Genomic DNA, 17,139 nt, shown 5'->3' with positions numbered 1-17,139 from the left:
AAAAAACGATGAGTTTGTGTCCTTTGTAGGGACATGGATGCAGCTGGGAACCATCATTCTTAGCAAACTATCACAAGAAGAGACAACCAAACACCGCATATTCTCACTCATAGGTGGGAACTGAACAATGAGCTCACTTGGACTCAGGAAGGGGAACATCACACACTGGGGCCTATCATGGGGAGGGGAGGGGGATGGGATTGCATTGGGGAGTTATACCTGATATAAATGATGAATTGATGGGTGCTGACGAGTTGATGGGTGCAGCACACCAACATGGCACATGTATACATATGTAACAAACCTGCACGTTATGCACATGTACCCTAGAACTTAAAGTATAATAAAAAATAAAAATAAAATAAATAAAAAATAAAAAAAAGAAAATTGCTGCAAGAAGGGAAAAGTGAATCTCTGTGTTACGAATTCACACATCAGAAAGCACCTTCTGAGAAAGCTTCTTTTCAGTTATTATCTGAGGATATTTCCTTTTCACCATAGCCCTTGCTATATTCCCGAATGTGTCTTGGTAGCTCTTTCTCCAACAGGGATTCTGGAATCCTCTAGGAAAAGAAAGGTATATTTCTGTGAGTGCAATGCACACGTCAGAGAGCAGGTCCTCAGAAAGCTTCTCCCCAGTTTCTGTCTGAAGACGTTTCCTTTCTCACCATAAGCCTCAAAGCACTCCTGAATATCCCTTCGCAGACTAAACAAAAACAGTGTTATGATACTGCTCAATGAAAAGAGAAGCTTAACTGTGTGAGTGGAATTCAAGTGACACAGGGCAGTTTCACAGAAAGCTTCCTTCTGGTTTCTCTCTGAGGTTATTTCTTCTTCAGGATATTCTAAAGAGCGTTTCCAAATGTCCTTTCTCAGATTCCACAGAAACAGAGATTTCAAACTGCTCTATCCAAAGAATGATTTAACTCTATGATATGAATACAAACATCAAAAAAGAGTTGCACAGAAAGCTTCTCTCCAATTTTAGATGGAAGGCATTTCCTTGCTCGACACATTCCTCCGGTTGCCACGTACTATCACTTCGCAGAACCGTTAAAGACCGACTTTCAAACTGGGAAATGTAGAGTAAGCTTTAACACTGTTAAAGGAATGGACATGTCAGAGTGCAGTTTCTTCGAGTGCTTCCTTCTTTTTTTTTTTTTTTTTTTGACAACATTTCACTTTTTGCCATATTCTTCAATGTGCTCCGAATATCACTCTTTTGGTTTTACAGGTACAGTGTTCAAACTGTGCCTTATGAGAAGAATGTTATAACTCCCTGAGTGGAATGCACACCTCACCAAGAAGTTTCTCAGAAAGCTTCTCTCCAGTTTTTATCTGACTATATTTCCTATTTCACCGTAGCCCCGAATGTGATCCCAAATATTTCTTCGTGGATCCATCCACGAGGGAGTTTCCAAGCTGCATAATGTAAGAAAAGCTTGGTCTATGTGAGATGAATAAACATAGCAAAAAGCAGATTCACAGAAAGCTTCTTTCCAGTTTTTAAAAGAAGAAATTTTCTTTTCCACGATAGTCCTGTATGTGCTCACGAAGGTTCCTTTGTGGATCTGTCGATGACAATTTCCAAGCTGTGGAATGCAAAGAAAGCTTTGTCTATGTGAGATGATTACACATATCACAGAGTAGTTTCCTAGAAAGCTTCTTTCCAGTTTTTCTCTGAGGCTGTTTTCCTTTTCTCAATCGGCATCAACATGCTCTGGAATATCACTCGGTACATGTTTCACCAAAAGGGTTTCCAGGATGCTGTATGAGAAAAGAGGTATAACACTGTGAGTGGAATGCACACGTCACAAAGCAGTTCCTCGGAAAGTTTCTCTCCTGTTTCAGTCTGAACATATTTCATTTTTCACCATAAGCCTCAACGTGCTCCCGAATATCCCATCACATGCTAAACATACACAGGGTTAGAAAACTGCTCAATGAAAAGAGAGGCTTAACTGAGTGAGAGAAATTAAGATGACACAGAGCAGTTTCACAGAAAGCTTCCTTCTGGATTTTTCCTGAGGATATTTCTTTCTCTATATTCTAAGGATCATTCCCAAATGTCCTTCCTCAGATGCCACAAAATCAGTGATTTCAAGCTGCCCAATCAAAAGCATGGTTTAACTCTATGAGAAGAATACACACATTGCAAAGCAGTTGCTCAAAAAGTTTCTCTGCAGGTTTCATCGGAAGACGTTTCCTTACTAACTACAGGCCTCCAGGCGTCACTAAATATCCCTTCACAGATTCTTCAAAGACAGAGTTTCGGAATTGGGCAACATAGAGTAGTCATTAACTCCGTGAAGTGAATGCACATATCAGAGAACAGATTCTTGGAACGATTCTTCCTTAATTTTATTTCATTATATTTCACCATTTGCCATAGTCCTCAATGCACACCAAAATATCACGATTTCAGTCTCACAGGAACAGTGTTCAAACGCTGCCTTGTGAGAAAAGGGGTATAACTGCCTGAGTGTAATGCATACATCACAATGTAGTTTCCCAGAAAGCTTCTATCCAGTTTTAACTGAAGATATCTCCTCTTTCACTGTAGGCTTGAATGTGCCCCCGAATGTCTCATCACGGATCCGGGCATGTAGGAGTTTCCAAACTGCGTACTATAAGAAAAGTTTTAACTATGCGAGATGAATAAATATATCTAACACAAAGCAGTTTCAGAGAAATCTTTCCAGTTTTTGTCTGAGGATATTTCTTTTTCACCATAGCCCTCCCTAGACTCCCAAATGTCTCTTGGTAGCTTTTACTCCAAAAGAGATTCTGGAATCCTCTAGGAGAAGAAAGGTATATTTCTGTGAGAGGAATGCACACGTCACAAAGCAGGTCTTCAGAAAGCTTCTCTCCAGTTTCTATCTGAAGTCGTTTGCTTTCTCACCATAAGCCTCAAAGCGCTCCTCAATATCCCTTAACAGAATAAACAAAAACAACGCTATGATACTCTCAATGAAAAGAGAAGCTTAAATGTGTGAGCGGAATTCACGTGACATAGAGCAGTTTCACAGAAAGCTTCCTTCTAATTTCTCTCTGAGGTTATTTCTTTTTCAGGATATTCTGAGGAGCGTTTCCAAATGTCCTATCTCAGATTCAAAAGAAACAGTGATTTCACATGGCTCAATCCAAAAAATGATTTAACTCTGTTAGATGAATACAAACATCACAAAAGAGTTCCGCAGAAAACTTCTCTCCAATTTTCGATGGAAGACATTTCCTTGTTCGACACAGGCCTCCAGTTGCCACTTACTATCCCTTCACAGAACCTTAAAAGACTGAGTTTCAAACTGGGAAATGTAGAGAAAGCTTTAACCCCGTGAAAAGAATGGACACGTCAGAGAGCAGTATCTTTGAGTGCTACTCTCTGACATGTGCATTCTTTTCACAGGGTTAAAGCATACTATACATTTCCCAGTTTGAAAGTCGGTCATTGAGGGTTCTGCGAAGGGATAGTAAGTGGCAACCGGAGGCCTTTGTCGAGCAAGGAAATGTCTTCCATCGAAAATTGGAGAGAAGCTTTCTTCAGAACTCTTTTGTGATGTTTGTATTCATCTAACAGAGTTAAATCATTTTTTTGGATTGAGCCATGTGAAATCACTGTTTCTTTTGAATCTGAGATAGGACATTTGGAAACCCTCCTCAGAATAAACAGAAAGCTTCCTTCTAATTTCTCTCTGAGGTTATTTCTTTTTCAGGATATTCTAAAGAACATTTCCAAATATCATTTCTCAGATTCCACAGAAACAGTGATTTCAAACTTCTCAATCTAAAGAATGATTTAACTCTTTGAGATGAATACAAACATCACAAAAGAGTTGCGCAGAAAGCTTCTCTGCAATTTTCAATGGAAGACATTTCCTTGCTCGACAAAGGCCTCCGGTTGCCACTTACTATCCCTTCGTAGAACCCTCAAAGACCGACTTTCAAACTGGGAAATGTATAGTATGCTTTAACCCTGTGAAAAGAATGGACATGTCAGAGAGTAGTTTCTTTGAGTGCTTCTTTCTGCCTTTTATTGGACGACATTTCACTTTTTGCCATAGTCTTCAATGTGCTCTGAATATCAATCTTTTGGTTTTACAGGAACAGTGTTCAAACTGTGCCTTATGAGAAGAAAGTTATAATTCCAGTAGGGGAATGCACACATCACTAAGCAGTCTCAGAAAGCTTCTCTCCAGCTTTTATCTGACTATATTTGCTATTTCACCATAGGCCTGAATGTGATCCCAAATATACCTTCGCAGTTCCATCCACGAGGGAGTTTCCAAGCCGTGTAATGTAAATAAAGCTTCAACTATGTGAGATGAATAAACATAGCAAAAAGCAGATTCACAGAAGGCTTCTTTCCAGTTTTTCTCTGAAGATATTTCCTTTTTCACCATACTCCTGAATGTGCTCCCGAAGGTCCCTTCATGGATCCGTCCATGACAGTTTCCAAACTGTGTAATTTAAAGAAAGCTTTATCTATGTTACATGATTACACATATCACAGAGTAGTTTCCTAGAGAGCTTCTTTCCAGTTTTTGTCTGAGGCCATTTTCCTTTTCACCATCGCCATCAACATGCTCCCTAACATCATTTGGTACCTGTTTCTCCAAAAGGGTTTCCCTGACGTTGTATGAGAAGAGAGGTATAAAACCATGAGTGGAATGAACACGTCACAAATTAGTTCCTCGGAAAGGTTCTCTCCAGTTTCGGTCTGAACATATTTCCTTTTTCATCGTAAGCCCCAAAGTTCTCCTGAATATCCCATCACATACTAAACATACACAGGGTTAGAAAACTGCTCGATGAAAAGAGAGGCTTAACTGATTGAGAGGAATTAAGACGACACAGAGCCGTTTCATAGAAAGCTTCCTTCTGGATTTTACCTGATGATATTTCTTTCTCCGTATTCTAAGGATCGCTCCCAAATGTCCTTCCTCAGATGCCACAAAAACAGTGATTTCAAACTGCTAAATCCAAAGAATTGTTTAACATTATGAGACGAATACACACATCACAAAGCAGTTGCTCAGAAATTTTCTCCACAGGTTTCATCTGTAGACGTTTCCTCGCTCACCAGAAGCCTCCAGGAGTCACTAAATATCGCTTCACAGATTCTTCAAAGACAGAGTTTTGAAACTGGGCAACATAGAGTAAGCATTAACTCTGTGAAGTGAATGCACATATCAGAGAGCAGATTCTTGGAACGCTTCTTCCTCGATTATATTGCGCTATTCGCCATAGTCCACAATGCGCTCTGAAATATCACTTTTTTGGTTTCACAGGAACAGTGTTCAAACACTGCCTCGTGAGAAAAGAGGTATAACTCCCTGAATGGAATGCATACATCACAAAGTAGTTCCTCAGCAAGCTTCTATCCAGTTTTTATCTGAAGATATCTCTGTTTTCACCATAGGCCTAAATGTGCTCCCGAACATCTCTTTGTGGATCCGTGCATGACGGAGTTTTCAAACTGTGTAATATAAGAAAAGTTTTAACTATGTGAGATGAATAAATATATTTAACACAAAACAGTTTCACAGAAATCTTCTTTCCAGCTTTTGTCTGAGGATATTTCCTTTTTCACCATAGCATTCCCTATACTCCTGAATGTCTCTTGGTAGCTTCTTCTCCAAAAGGGATTTTGGAATCCTCTAGGAGAAGAAAGGTATATTTCTGTGAGTGGAATGCACACATCACAAAGCAGCTCCTCAGAAAGCTTCTCTCCAGTTTCTATCTGAAGACGTTTCCTTTCTCATGGTAAGACTCAAAGTGCTCCTGAATATCTCTTTGCAAACTAAACAAAAACAGTGTTAGTATACTGTTCAATGCGAAGAGCAGATTAACTGTGTGAGTGGAATTCACCTGACAGAGAGCAGTGTCACAGAAAGCTTCCCTGTGGTTTCTCTCTGAGGTTATTTCTTTTTCAGGATATTCTAAAGAGCGTTTCCAAATGTCCTTTCTCAGACTCCACAGAAACAGTGATTTCAAACTGCTCAATCCAAGGAATGATTTAACTCCCTTAGATGTATACAAACATCACGAAAGAGTTGCGCAGAAAGCTTCTCTCCAATTTTCAATGGAAGACATTTCCTTGCTCGACACAGGCCTCCGGTTGTCACTTACTATCCCTTCGCAGAACCCTCAAAGACCTACTTTCAAACGGGAACATGTACAGTATGCTTTAACCCTGTGAAAAGAATGGACATGTCAGAGAGCAGTCTTTTGGAGTGCTTCTTTCTGTTTTTTATTGGACAACATTTCACTTTTTGCCATAGTCTTCAATGTGCCCCAAATATCACTCTTTTGGTTTCACAGGAACTGTGTTCAAACTGTGCATTATCAGAAGAAATTTATAACTCCCTGAGTGGAATGCACACATCACCAAACAGTTTCTCAGAAAGCTTCTCTCCAGTTTTTATCTGACTATATTTCCCATTTCAACACAGGCCAGAATGTGATCCCAAGTATCCCTTTGTGGATCCATCCACGCGGGGGTTTCCAAGTGGTGTAATGTAAAGATAACTTCAACTATGTGAGATGAATAAATACAGCAAAAGGCAGATTCCCAGAAAGCTTTTTTTCTGAAGATATGTCCTTTTTCTCCATAGTCCTGAATGTGCTGCCGAAGGTCCCTTGGTGGAAATGACATTGAAATATTCCAAACTGCGTAATGTAAAAAAAGCTTTTCTATGTGATTACACATATCACAGAATAGTTTCCTAGAAAGCTTCCTTCCAGTTTTGGTCTGAGGCTATTTTACTTTTCACCATCGGCATCAACATACTCCCATCGCAAAGCAGTTGCTCAGAAAGTTTCCCTGCAAGTTTCATCGAAAGACTTTTCCTTGCTCACCACAATCCTCTGGGCATCACTAAATATCCCTTCACAGATTCTTCAAAGACAGAGATTCGAAACTGGTCAACATAGAGTAAGCATTAACTCTGTGAAGTGAATGCACTTATCAGAGAGCAGATTCTGGGAACGCTTCTTTCTGGATTTTATTTCAGTATATTTCACTATTCTCCAGAGTCCTCAATGCACTCCAAAATATCACGTTTTTGATTTCACAGGAACAATGTTCAAACACTGACTTGTGAGAAAAGAGGTTTAACTCCCTGAGTGGAATGCATACATCACAAAGTAGATTATCAGAAATCTCCTATCCAGTTTTTATCTGAAGATATTTCCTCTTTCACCGTAGGCCTGAATGTGCTCCCGAATGTCCCTTCACAGATCCGTGCATGATGGAGTTTACAAATTGTGCAATATAAGAAAAGTTTTAACTATGTGAAATGAATAAATATATCTAACACAAAGCATTTTCTCAGAAATCTTCTTTCCAGTTTTTGTCTGAGGACATTTCCTTTTACACCATAGCCCTCCCTATACTCCCGAATGTCTCTTGGTAGCTTTTTCTCCAAAAGGGATTCTGGAATTCTCTAGGAGAAGAAAAATATATTTCTGTGAGTGGAATGCACACGTCACAAAGCAGCTCCTCAGAAACCTTCTCTCCAGTTTCTATTTGAAGACGTTTCCTTTCTCACCATAAGCCTCAAAGCGCTCCTGAATATGCCTTTTGCAGAGTAAACAAATACAGTGTTATGATACAGCACAATGAATAGAGAAGCTTAACTGTGTGAGCGGAATTCACGTGCCACAGAGCAGTTTCAAGAAAGCATCCTTCTGGATTTTACATGAGGATATTTATTTCTCCATGTTCTAAGGATTGTTCCCAAATGTCCCTCCTCAGATTCCACAAAAACAGTGATTTCAAGCTGCTCAATCCAAAGAATGGTTTAACTCTATGAGACGAATACACACATCGCAAAGCAGTTACTCAGATAGTTTCTCTGCAGGTTTCATCAGAAGACATTTCCTTGCTCAACACAGGCCTCCAGGCGTCACTAAATAGCCCTTCACAGATTCTTCAAAGGCAGAGTTTTGAAACTGGGCAACATAGAATAAGCATTACCTCTGTGAAGTGAATGCACATATCGGAGAGCAGATTCTTGGAATGCTTCTTGCTCGATTTCCTTTCAGTATTTTTAACTATTCGCCATAGTCCTCAATGCGCTCCAAAATATCACTTTTTTGGTGTCACAGGAACGGTGTTCAAACACTTCATTGTGAGAAAAGAGGTATAACTCCCTGAGTGGAATGCATACATGACAAAGTGTTTTCTCAGAAAGCTTCTATCCAGTTCTATTTGAAGGTATCTCCTCTATCACTGTGGGCCTGAATGTGCTCCAGAATATCACTTCGCAGAACCGTCAAAGTCCGACTTTCAAACTGGGAAATGTAGAGTAAGCTTTAACCCTGTGAAAAGAATGGACATGTCCGAGAGCAATTTCTTCGAGTGATTCTTTCTCTCTTTTATTGGAGGACATTTCACTTTTTGCCACAGTCTTCAATATGTTCCGAATATCACTCTTTTGGTTTTACAGGAACTGTGTTCAAACTGTGCTTTATGAGAAGAAAGTGATAACTCCTTGAGTGGAACGCACACATCACCAAGCTGTTTCTCAGAAAGCTTCTCTCCAGTTTTTATCTGACTCTATTTCCTATTTCACCATAGACCCGAATGTAATCCCAAATATCCCTTCACCGATTCATCCATGAGGGAGTTTCCAGGCTGCGTAATGGAAAGAATGCTTCATCCCTGTGAGATGAGTAAGCATAGCAAAAAGCAGATTCACAGAAAGCTTCTTTCCAGTTTTTATCTGAAGATATTTCCTTTTTCACCATACTCCTGAATGTGCTCCTGAAGGTCCCTTCGTGGATCTGTCCATGACAGTTTCCAAACTGTGCAATGTAAAGTGAGCTTTATCTATGTTAGATGATTACACATATCACAGAGGAGTTTCCAAGAAAGCTGCTTTCCAGTTTTGTCGAGGCTATTTCCCTTTTCACCATCGGCATCAACATGCTCTCAAATATCACTTGGTAACTGTTTCTCCAAAAGGGTTTCCCCGACGCTATATGAGAAAAGACATATAACACCATGAGTGGAATGCACACGTCAGAAAGCAGTTCCTCGGAAAGGTTCTCTCCAGTTTCTGTCTGAACATATTTCCTTTTTCACCATAAGCCTCAAAGTGCTCCCGAATATCCCATCACAAGCTAAAGATACAGAGGGTTAGAAAACTGTTCAATGAAAAGAGAGGCTTAACTGAGCGAGAGGAATTAAGGTGACACAGAGTAGTTTCACAGAAAGCTTCCTTCTGGATTTTCCCTGAGGACATTTCTTTCTCCATATTCTAAGGATCGTTCCCAAATGTCCTTCCTCAGATTCCACGAAAACAATGATTTCAAGCTGCTCAATCCAAAGAATGGTGTAACCCTATGAGACGAATACACACATCACAAAGCAGTTGCTCAGAAAGTTTCTCTGCAACTTTCATTGGAAGATGTTTCCTTGCTCACCCCAAGCCACCTGGCATCACAAAATATCCTTTCAGAGATTCTTCAAAGACAGAGTTTCGAAACTGGGCAACATAGAGAAAGCATTAACTCCATGAGGTAAATGCACATAACAGAGAGCAGATTCATGGAATGCTTCTTCCTCGATATTATTTCAATACATTTCACTATTCGCCATAATCCTCAATGTGTACCGAATTATGACATTTTTGGTTTCACAGGAACAGTGCTCAAACACTGCATTGTGAGAAAAGAGGTATAACTCCCTGAGTGGAATGCATACATCACAAAGTAGTTTCTCAGAAAGATTCTATCCAGTTTTATGGGAAGATATCTCCTGTTTCACCATAGGCCTGAATGTGCTCCCGAATGTCCCTTCCTAGATCCGTGCATGACAAAGTTTTCAAACTGTGTAATATAAGAAAAGTTTTAACTATGTGAGATGAATAAATATATCTAACACAAAGCAGTTTCACAGAAATCTTCTTTCTAGTTTTTGTCTGAGGATATTTCCTTTTTCTCCGTAACCTCCCTATACTCCTGAATGTCTCTTGGTAGCTCTTTCTCCAAAAGGGATTCAGGAATTATCTAGGAAAAGAAAGGTATATTTCTGTGAGTGGAATGCACACGTCAAAATGCAGCTCCTCAGAAAGCTTCTCTCCAGTTCTATCTGAAGACGTTTCCTTTCTCACTGAAAGCCTGAAATCGCTCCTGAATAACCCTTTGCAGACTAAACAAAAACAGTATTATGATACTGCTCAATGAAAAGAGAAGCTTAACTGTAGGAGCAGAATTCACGTGACACACAGCAGTTTCACAGAATGCTTCCTTCTGGTTTCTTTCTGAGGTTATTCGTTTTTCAGGGTATTCTAAACATAGTTTCCAAATGTCCTTTCTCAGATTCCACAGAAACAGTGATTTCAAACTGCTCAATCCAAAGAATGATTTAACCCTATGAGATGAATACAAACATCAGAAAAGAGTTGTGCAGAAAGCTTCTCTCCAATATTTGAAAGAAGACATTTCCTTGCTAACACAGGCCTCCGGTTGCCACTTACTATCCCTTCGCAGAACCCTCAAAGACTGACTTTCAAACCGGGAAATGTAGAGTAAGCTTTAACACTGTGAAAAGAATGGACATTCCAGAGAGCAGTTTCTTCGAATGATTCTTTCTGTTTTGCATTAGATGACATTTCACTTTTTGCCATAGTCTTCAATGTGCTCTGAATATCACTGTTTTGGTTTTACAGGAACAGTATTCAAACTGTGCTTTATGAGAAGAAAGTAATACGTCCCTGAGTGGAATGCACACATCGCCAAGCAGTTTCTCAGAAAACCTCTCCATTTTTTATCGGACTATTTCCTATTTCACTATAGGTGCAAATGTGATCCCAAATATCCCTTCATGGATCACTCCACGAGGGAGTTTCCAAGCTGCGTAATGTAAAGAAAGCTTTATCTATGTGAGATGATTGCACATATCACAGAGTAGTTTGCTAGAAAGCGTCTTTCCAGTTTTTGTCTGAGGCTATTTCCCTTTTCACCATCGGCATGAACATGCTCCTGAATATCACTCAGTAACTCTTTCTCCAAAAGGGTTTCCCGACGCTGTATGAGAAGGGAGGTATAACACTCTGAGTGGAATGCACACGTCACTAAGCAGTTCCTCAGAATGCTTATTTCCAGTTTCAGTCTGAACATATTTCCTTTTTCACCGTAAGCCTCAAAGTGCTCCCGAATATCACATCACAAGCTAACCTTACACAGGGTGAGAAAACTGTTCATTGAAAAGAGAGGCTTACCTGAGCAAAAAGATTTAAGATGACACAGAGCAGTTTCACAGAAAGCTTCTTACTGGATTTTTCCTGAGGATATTTCATTCTCCATAATCTAAGGATCATTTACAAATGCCCTTCCTCAGATTCCACAAAAAATGTGATCTCAAACTGCTCAATCAAAATAATGGTTTAACTCTATGAGACGAATACACATATCACAAAGTAGTTGCTCAGAAAGTTTCTCTGCAACTTTCATCAGATGTTTCCATGCTCACCACAAGCCTCTGGGCATCACTACATATCCTTTCACAGTTTCTTCAAAGACAGAGTTTCGAAACTGGGCAACATAGAGTAAGCATTAACTCTGTGAAGTGAATGCACATATCAGAGAACAGATTCTTGGAACGCTTCCTCCTCGATTTTATTTCAGTATATTTCACTATTCGCCATAGTTCTCAATGCGTTCCAAAATATCACTTTTTCGGTTTCACAGGAACAGTGTTCAAACGCTGCCTTGTGAGAAAAGATGTATAACTCCCTAAATGGAATGCATACATCACAGAGTAGTTTCTCAGAAATCTTCTATCCAATTTTTATCTGAAGATATCTCCTCTTTGACTGTAGACCTGAATGTGCTCCCGAATGTCCCTTCACAGATGCGTGCATGACAGAGCATCCAAATTGTGTAATATAAGAAAAGTTTTAACTATACAAGATGAATCAATATATCTAACACAAAACAGTTTCACAGAAATCTTCTTTCCAGTTTTTGTCTGAGGATATTTCCTTTTTCACATAGCTGTCCCCATATTCCCAGATGTCTCTTGGTAGCTTTTTCTCCAAAAGGATTTCCGGAATCCTCTATGAGAATAAAGGTATATTTCTGTGAGTGGAATGCACACGTCACAAAGCAGCTCCTCAGAAAGCTTCTCTCCAGTTTCTATCTGAAGACGTTTCCTTTCTCAACATAAGCCTCAAAGCGCTCTTGAATAACCCTTAAGAGACTAAGCAAAAATAGCATTATGATACTGCTCAATGGAAAGGGAAGCTTAACTGTATGAGTGGAATTCACGTGACAAAGAGCAGTATCACAGAAAGCTTCCTTCTGGTTTGTCTCTGAGGTTATTTCTTTTTCAGGATATTCTAAAGAGCGTTTCCAAATGTCCTTTCTCATATTCCACAGAAACAGTGATTTCGAACTGCTCAATCCAAAGAATGACTTAACTCTATGAGATGAATACAAACATCACAAAAGATTTGCGCAGAAAGCTTCTCACCAATTTTCGATGGAAGACATTTCCTTGCTCGACACATTCCTCTGGTTGCCACTTACTATCCATTTGGAGAACCTTCAAAGACCGACTTTCAAACTGGAAAATATACAGTAAGCTTTGACCCTGTGAAAAGAATGGGTATGTCAGAGAGCAGTTTCTTCGACTGCTTCTTTCTGTTTTTTATTGGACGACATTTCACTTTTTGCCATAGTCTTCAATGTGTTCCGAATATCACTCTTTTGGTTTTACAGAAACAGCGTTCAAACTGTGCATATGAGGAGAAAGTTATACTACCCTGAGTGTAATGCACACATCATGAAGTAGTTTCTCTGAAAAATTCTCTCCAATTTTTATCTGACTACATTTCCTATTTCACCATAAGCTTGAATGTGGTCTGAAATATCCCTTCACGCATCCATCCAAGAGGTAGTTTCCAAGCTGAGTAATGTAAGGAAAGATTTATCTATGTGAGATGAATAAACATAGCAAAAAGCAGATTCACATAATGCTTCTCTCCAGTTTTTATCTGAAGATATTTCCTTTTTCACAGTAGTCCTGAATGTGCTCCTGAAGGTCCCTTCCTGGATCCATCCACGACAGTTTAGAAGCTGTGTAATGTAAAGAAAGCTTTATCTATGTGAGATAATTACATATATCACCAAGCACTTTCCTAGAAAGCTTCTTTCCAGTTTTTGTCTGAGGCTACTTCGCTTTTCACTATCGGCATCAACATGCTCCCGAATATCACTTGGTACCTGTTTCTCCAAAAGGATTTCCCCAACACTGTATGAGAAGAGAGGGATAACACTGTGAGTGGAATGCACACGTCACAAAGCAGTTCCTCAGAAAGCTTCTATCCATTTTCAGTCTGAACATATTTCCTTTTTCACCGTAAGCCTCAAAGTGATCCTGAATATCCCATCGCACGCTAAACATGCACAGGGTTAGAAAACTGGCCAATGAAAGGAGAGGCTTAACTGAGTGAGAATAATTAGTACGACAAAGAGCAGTTTCACAGAAAGATTCCTCTTGGTTTTTTCCCGAGGATATTCCTTTCTCCATATTCTAAGGATCGTTCCCAAATGTACTTCCTCAGATCCACAAAAACAGTGATTTCAATCTGCTCAATCCAAAGAATGGTTTAACTCTATGAGACAAATACACACATCATAAAGCAGTTGCTCAGAATGTTTCTCTGCAAGTTTCTTCTGATGACGTTTCCTTGCTCACCACAAACCTCCTGGCGTCGCTAAATATCCCTTCACAGATTCTTCAAAGACAGAGTTTCGAAGCTGGTCAACATAGAGTAAGCATTAACTCTGTGAAGTGAATGCACATATTAGAGATCGGATCCTTGTAATGCTTCCTCCTCGATTTTATTTCAGTATATTTCACTATTTGCCATAGTTCTCAATGCACTCCGAAATATCAGTTTTTCGGTTTCACAGGAACAGTGTACAAACACTGCCTTGTGAGAAGAGAGGTATAACACCCAGAGTTGAATTCATGCATGAAAAAGTAGTTTCTCAGAATCCTTCTATCCCGTTTTTATCTGAAGATATCTCCTCTTTCACCATAGGCTGGAATGTGCTCCTGAATGTCCCTTTGCGGATCCGTGCATGACGGAGTTTCAAACTGCGTAATGTAAGAAAAGTTTTAACTATGTGAGATGAATAAATATATCTAACACAAAGCAGTGTCACAGAAATCTTCCTTCCAGTTTTTGTCTGAGGGTATTTTCTTTTTCACCAGTTCCATCCCTATACTCCCAAATGTCTCTTGGTAGCTTTTTCTCCAAAAGGGATTCCTTAATCCTTTAGGAGAAGAAAGGTATATTTCTGTGAGTGGAATGCACACGTCACGAAGCAGCTCCTCAGAAAGCTTCTCTCCAGTTTCTTTCTCAGGACGTTTCCTTTCTCCTCAGGGAGTTACACGTCTTTTCTTACAAGGCAGCTTTTGGACACTGTTCCTGTGAAACCGAAAAAGTGATATTTTGGAGTGCATTGAGGACTATGGGAAATAGTGAAATATGCTGAAATAAAATCGAAGAAGAAGCGTTCCAAGAATCTGATCTCTGATATGTGCATTCACTTCACAGAATTAATGCTTACTCTATGCTGTCCAGTTTCGAAACTCTGTCTTTGAAGAGTCTGTGAAGGAATACTTAGTGACGCCCAGAGGCTTGTGTTGAGCAAGGAAACGTCTTCTGATGAAACTTGCCGAGGAGCGTCTGGTTTGTGATGTGTGTGTTCATCTCATAGAGCTAAACCATTCTTTGGATTGAGCAGCTTGAAATCACTGTGTTAGTGGAATCTGAGAAAGGAAATTTGGAAACGATCCTTAGATAATGGAGAAAGAAGCATCCTCCGTAAAAACCCATTAGGAAACTTTCTGTGAAACTGCTGTGTGTCATCTTAATTCCTCTCACTCAGTTTAGCCTCTCTTTTCATTGAGCAGTTTTCTAACGTTGTGTATGTTTAGCATGTGATTGGATATTCGGGAGCACTTTGAGACTAACAGTGAAAAAGGAAATATGCTGAGACCGAAACTGGACAGAAGCGTTCCAAGGAACTGCTTTGCGATGTGTGCATTCCACTCACAGTGCTATACCTCTATTTTCATGCATCATTGGGGATACCCTGTTGGAGAAACATGTAACAAGTGATATTCGGGAGCATGTTGATGCTGATGGTGAAAAGGGAAATAGCCTGAGACAAAAACTGGAAAGAAGCTTTTTAGGAAACTACTCTGTGCTATGTGTAATCATCTCACGTAGAAAAAGCTTTCTTTACATTACACAGCTTGGAAACTGTCATGGACGGATCCACGAAGGGATCTTCAGGAGCACTTTCAGTACTATGGTGAAAAGGAAATATCTTCAGATAAAAACTGGAAAGAAGCTTTCTGTGAATCTGCTTTTGCTATGTTTATTCATCTCACGTAGATGTAGCTTTCTGTACATTACACAGCTTGGAAACTCCCTCGTGGATGGACCCACGAAGGGATATTTGGGATCACATTCAGGCCTATGTTGAAAGAGGAAATATATTCAGATAAAAACTGGAGAGTAGCTTTCTGAGAAACTGCTTGGGGACGTGTGCATACAAAGCAGGAAGTCATAACTTTCTTCTCCTAAGGCACAGTTTGAACACTGTTCCTGTAAAACCAAAAGAGTGATATTCGGAGCACAATGAAGACTATGGCAAAAAGTGAAAAGGCGTCCAATAAAAAACAGAAAGAAGCACTCTAAGAAACTGCTCTCTGACAGGTCGATTCTTTTCACAGGGTAAAAGCTTAATTTACATTTCCCAGTTTGAAAGTCGGTCTTTGAGGATTCTGTGAAGGGATAGTAATTGGCAACTGGAGGCTTGTGCCGAGCAAGGAAATGTCTTCCATCGAATATTGGTGAGAAGCTTTCTGAGCAACTCTTTTGTGATGTTTGTATTTATATCATAGATTTAAATCATTCTTTGGATTGAGCAGTTAGAAATCACTGTTCTGTGGAATCTGAGAAAGGACATTTGGAAACGCTCATTAGAATATCCTGAAAAAGAAATTTCTGTGAAACTGCTCTTTGTCACGTGAATTCCACTCACACAGTTAAACTTCTCTTTTCATTGAACAGTATCATAACACTGTTTTCGTTTAGTCTGCGAAGCAATATTCAGGACCGATTTGAGGCTTATGGTGAGAAAGGAAAGGTCTTCAGAAAAACTGGAGAGAAGCTTTCTGAGGAGCTGCTCTGTGACGTGTGCATTCCACTCACAGAAATATACCTTTCTTCTCCTAGAGGATTCCAGAATCCCTTTCAGAGAAAAAGCTACCAAGACACATTCAGAACTATAGGGAAGGCTGTGGCGAAAAAGAAATATCCTCGGACAAAAACTGGAAAGGATTCCATGGTGTATATGTGCCACATTTTCTTAATCCAGTCTGTCACTGATGGACATTTGGGTTGATTCCAAGTCTTTGCTATTGTGAATAGTGCCGCAATAAACATACGTGTGCATGTGTCTTTGTAGTAGCATAATTTATAATCCTTTGGGTATATACCCAGTAGTGGGATGGCTGGGTCATATGGTACATCTAGTTCTAGGTCCTTGAGGAATCGCCATACTGTTTTCCATAATGGTTGAACTAGTTTAGAATCCCACCAACAGTGTAAAAGTGTTCCTATTTCTCCACATCCCCTCCAACACCTGTTGTTTCCTGATTTTTTAATGATTGCCATTCTAACTGGTGTGAGATGGTATCTCATTGTGGTTTTGATTTGCATTTCTCTGATGGCCAGTGATGATGAGCATTTTTTCATGTGTCTGTTGGCTGTATGAATGTCTTCTTTTGAGAAATGTCTGTTCATATCCTTTCCCCACTTTTGGATGGGGTTGTTTGTTTTTTTCTTGTATATTTGTTTGAGTTCTTTGTAGATTCTGGAAATGAGCCCTTTGTCAGATGAGTAGATTGCAATGCTATGCAGCCATAAAAAAGGATGAGTTTGCGTCCTTTGTAGAGACATGGATGCAGCTGGAAACCATCATTCTTAGCAAATTATCACAAGAAGAGAAAACCAAACACCGCATGTTCTCACTCATAGGTGGGAACTGAACAATGAGCTCACTTGGACTCGGGAAGGGGAACATCACACACTGGGGCCTATCATG

The sequence above is a fragment of the Piliocolobus tephrosceles genome, chromosome 2, assembly GCF_002776525.5.
Source record: "Piliocolobus tephrosceles isolate RC106 chromosome 2, ASM277652v3, whole genome shotgun sequence".
In the NCBI taxonomy this organism is placed as follows: Eukaryota; Metazoa; Chordata; class Mammalia; order Primates; family Cercopithecidae; genus Piliocolobus; species Piliocolobus tephrosceles.
This window is presented reverse-complemented; position numbering follows the sequence as displayed.